This window comes from Zingiber officinale, chromosome 1B (genome assembly GCF_018446385.1).
Source record: "Zingiber officinale cultivar Zhangliang chromosome 1B, Zo_v1.1, whole genome shotgun sequence".
In the NCBI taxonomy this organism is placed as follows: domain Eukaryota; kingdom Viridiplantae; phylum Streptophyta; class Magnoliopsida; order Zingiberales; family Zingiberaceae; genus Zingiber; species Zingiber officinale.
Window position 1 is genome coordinate 45438971 of NC_055986.1, and position 5245 is coordinate 45444215.

Below are 5245 nucleotides of genomic sequence, written 5' to 3' on the forward strand. Positions count from 1 at the left end.
AAATGAATCCATTCGGAAGCGGAAGCGGAAGCAGAAGCGGAAGAGGCGGCAGCGGTGCGCTTTGAAAATGGTGTGGCACGCGGGTCATTCACCTCCCACGAGGGCCTCTGCCACCCGTGTCGCCGTCGTTGGTCAGCACTGCCAGTGCGTTTCAGTACGCTGACGGTACGGAGAAGCACCGGCCCGGCGCTTTCCCCGCTGCTGAGGACTTCTGCCCCGCCCCATGCAATCAGAAAATTAATATTGACAAAAATAAAAAAATAAATTTTAAAAATAGGTGCGGTGGCAAAAAGGAAAAAAAAAACAGAAAAGAGGCTGACATAAAAAAGGGCATATTTTACTGAACCGCGTGAGATTTCTTATCATGCATTTTACGATTAAAATTTTAAAAATACTTACCGTTTTCTCGTTATATGTTCTTTTACACATTTAAAATTTTATTTTATCCATTTAAAAATTTAGTATTATCAATTTATACGATGAATATAATGAAAAATTTGTTGGAAAAAAATATTGAAGAAGAATTAAAGAAAATTACTAAAGAGGAGGATAATCTTTACACGAAAGAAAAGGAGAATAAAATAAAAATTCAACTTACCTCATTTATTGAAAAAGATATATATTTATAGATTTTTGGATAAACACTAATAATCTAGATTTTTTTTTAATTCTATCTCCACGAGACTCTTATCCTTATCATGACATCTCATCAAATTATATCCTATCACAAACTTTCATAAATAATTATCACTTCATTAAAGTTAGGTTGACAAGATAGTTAATGGGTAAAACCCTCCTCTTACAAATGTTGATTTTGTATACGTCCACACTAACGTGGCATGTAAAATTTACGGTATTTTGAGGTGTTGGTAAATTTAAATAGTATTGTTTGAGGAATCAATATTATTTTAAATTTAGAGTCTTGACCAAATATTTGATCAAAGACAGACCAACTATTAATTTTATTTGTCATAGGTTGACAAGATAATAAAAATTAATGGATAAAATCTCCTTTTAGAATTTGTATACGTCCACACTATCGTGACATACAAAATTCATGGGGATTTTGAGATGTTGGTCTTGACCAAATATTTTTGTGATTCTTAGGTTTTCAAATGTTAGTTAATCCCCTAGTTGTTATACTATAGAATAGACTTAGTTGTCCCAATTATTATGATTGGAAATAAGACTTGGACATTAAGGTAGACTATCCTCTTAGAACTAAGAACAATATAGGTGTATTTGGTTCATTAGTTGTTGAAACATGTTTAGTGGTGTTATCTACCGGTACCTAGTGAGTAGATACGGGAGCCACTATCATGTCTGTAATTCATTGCAAGGGCTCCAGGAAACCCGACAATTATATGAAGAGAAATCATCGTCTATATGGGCACTACTGCAAAAGTAGCAGCTGTTGCAGTGGGAGATGTTAATCCTATGATAAGAATAAAATTGAATTTTGAGAAATTGTCTATATATACCAAGTTTAGAAAGAATTCGATTTCGGTTTCTAAACTATCAAAGAATAGATATTTTGTCTATTTTGATAACAAACTTGTTATCAAGAAAAATAGAAAAATTATCTGTTCCGGTACATTGGTTGACAATTTATAAATCCAATAACTCCCACGATGCAATAAATAACACATCTTGTAACTTTAAGAGAAAGCAACCTTCGAAAATGAACCAATTATATCTTTGGCATCTAAGGCTAGGTTATATTAACTTGAGTAGGATTCATTGGTAATTAATGAACTCTTGGGTTCATTGGTAGTGGAAATCTTTCCAACCTGAGAGTCTTACTTGGAAGGAAAAATATCCGAGAAGCTTTTAAGTCTGGGATATGGAGCCAAAGATATAATGGAATTGGTTCATTTTGATTTGTGTGGTCCTATGACTATCCAGATAAGAGGTAGTTTCGAATAGTTTGTCTATTTTATAGAAAACTACTCGAGACACAGATAGATTTACTTGATACACCGCAAGTCTAAGTGCTTTGATTAGTTCAAAGAGTACGAGGCTGATGCGGAGAAATGTCAAAGTAAAAATATCGAGACACTACAGTGAGATCGTAGTAGCAAATACCTCTAGGGAGAATTTAGGAGTCACTTATAAGAAGTAGGGATTCAATCCCAACTAACTGCACTTGGTACATCCCAACAGAATGGTGTAGTAGAAAGAAGGTATAAGACTCTTATGGAATAATTAGAATGATGATGAGTTATTTAGAAAATTACTAAATTCGTTTTAAGAATATACACTGAAAACGGAAGTGAACATAGTGTTGGAGTGTATACTAAAAGCCTACCTTTTGTATAAATATTTATAAGAATCACATTGATCAAGTGTCTACATTTATATATATCAAATGTAGATGTTCAATTAATTTATATAGTAGATAACATAGTGTGTGGTGTCACACACAGAAGATCGTGTTATCGGTTCTTTATAAATTAAAAATAGTATCTCAAGACCAAGAAGGAAAGGAACAAACCATTGGAAGGTCGTAGTGTAATTAGGTATTAGTTTATCTTAACTATATAATTACACTAGTACACTTAGAGTGTATTGAGCAGGACCATTTTGAGGTCGTTTCTTTTATACTAACTTTGTTAGTTAGAGCCCTAGAGCCAATCATTTGATGATTGTATGGACTCATGTATATCATATTCTTATATATATATTAAGACATTTGGTTTTGGTTATTATGCTTATTTGTATTAGTGCCAGATAAAATAAGTATAGTAGCGTCCTTGAGTAGAAGGTTCATACCTATATCAATCGATTAGTTGAATCGATAGTGAGATGATATAGGGAACACTACTCTAATTTATTCCTAGTCGAGTATTAACATTCAGGGACAATGTTAATACAATAAGACTAGCATGTAGGTCAGCTCGATGACTTGATCTCACAAGTCATGGATATAGAGATATCAAGCTGACACATGGGTATGCATTAGAGAATGTATACTGAATGACCCGCCATGAGAAAGTATCATGGATCGTTATATGAGTGTCATATACTTTCTCATGTGGCTATTAGTATGACTATTAGTCCTTAGACCTGAAGTCACCATGGATCCCTACATAAGGAGTTATGTACTTTGGTTTCATCAAACGTCACCAGGGTGGACTATAAAGGCGATTACTGAGTATGTTACAAATTATGCAGAGGGATGTGAGTGATGTAGATGGGATCTATCCCTCCCATATGACGGGAGCGACATCAATATTCTTGATAGAGTTAGACCACGAAGTGCATGACAAAGCCCAAATGAGTCAACATTAGATGTTGAGCTCATTTGATCGAGTGAGTCTACTTGGAGTTCAAGATTTAGATTGATTAGAGGATGACACGGTCTATGCCTCATATTGATCAATCTAGATGTTAAGGATAGAAGGACAATGTCACATATTGTGAGGAGTCACAATTAGTAGTCACAAGGTGATGTTGGATCTCGACATTTCTTGTAACTTGGGTAGCAATGATGTATTGCTAGATGCCGCTCATTGCTTATGTTTCTAAAGGAGTTTAGAAACATTGCCAACGTTACAAGAACCTATTGGGTTACACACAAAGAACAAGTGGATGGAAATTAGGTTCATATGATGAACTAATTGGATTAGGTTCATATGATGCACCAAAGATTGGATTCGAATTAGACTTATTGAGTTAGACTCAATTAGATTCAATTGTTGAATGAGTCTAATTTAAATTTGATTCATTGAGTCAATTTATATTAATGAATTGAGATTCATTAAATTGAAATTGACTTGAATCAAAGGTTGGATTTAATTCAACAAGGAAGAAATTGGTCAATTTTGACTTGACCAAATGGAATTTGAAACATCAAGTTAGACTTGATGTATTGCCACATCATAAGGATGACTCATCCTTGCCACATCACCTCCACCTCATGAGGTATGCCACCTCATGGGGGTTACACTCTCCCCTTTGGTTTTAATGTGGCCGGCCATATTAATGAGGGGTTACATTGTGTGTGGCCGGCCACACTAAAGGTGGAATTGGTTTCATTTAGTGTGAATTAATGTGTGGTAATTGTATCATCTTCTTCCTAGTTTTCTTCCTCCTTCTTGCTGATGGTTGCCGTGACTTTTCATGGAGGAAAAGATGGTTGAGTGAATCCAAGAGCAAAGGAAGAGTGAAGGTCACAAAGAAAAGGATACTACTAGTGAGTGTATAAGATTTCTTTTATACCTTCTTCTTTTCTTCCTTTCCAATCCCATTCGAGAGCTCTTGAAAGTGCTAGCACACTTGGGGCTCTCTTCTCCATCCTTTGAGTGTGGGAGACACTCCTTGTTCGTGTGGATATCGCTAGAGAAGTATCTACCTTGATACTTTGGAGATCCGACAAGTACCTTGGACGAGCGGGATTTTGCAAGGGCACGCATCGAAGGTAAAATGGTTTTTTCCTTTGTAGATCTACTGTAGATCGTAGTATAAAACTCGTATTTGTGTTTTCGAAATTTTTCCTTGCACGGATCTACGGCTTTGAGTGATTCGGGGTTTTCGCGACGCGAAAAGCGGTTTTCGCGGCCCGAAAAACCCAACAAACTTTATAAAGGAACAAAGACCTCAGTTATTATGGAAGTGTGTGCTCTTAATCCTAATATAATAACAAGCACATATATTTGATATTTATTTCTTTAATTTATCAATAGGTGAGATATAGTTCGATAAATCAATAAGCCCGATAAGTTGGGAAATGATATCACTTATAGTGTGTGTTGTTGATTATAGAAGGAAACTGTGTCCTAGTGATCTAGGTTGATAATGTCCCCAAGAGGAGCTCATAAGGATTGTCATGTTAAACCCTGTAGGTGGACTTAGTCCGACATGATGATAAGGTTGAGTGGTACTACTCTTGGACTAAGATATTAATTAAATGAGTTGTCAGTAACTCACTTAATTAGTGGACATTCGACATCTTAAACACAGGGAGACTAACACACTCATAATAAGAAGGAGCCCAAAAGTGTAATTTGGGATTGGTGCGGTAGTTCAATAATAGTTCTTTAGTGGAATGAATTATTATTGATGGAATTAAGTGTGTGTTCGGGGCGAACACGGGAAGCTTAATTTTATCGGGAGACCAAAACCAATTCCTCCTCTCGGTCCCTATCGTAGCCTCTATATAAAGTCTTGTATCCATCTAAGCCCATCTTCTAATTCATGTAGTTGATGTTGCTATCTAAGTATGCTTCACATTGTTGAAATCAAC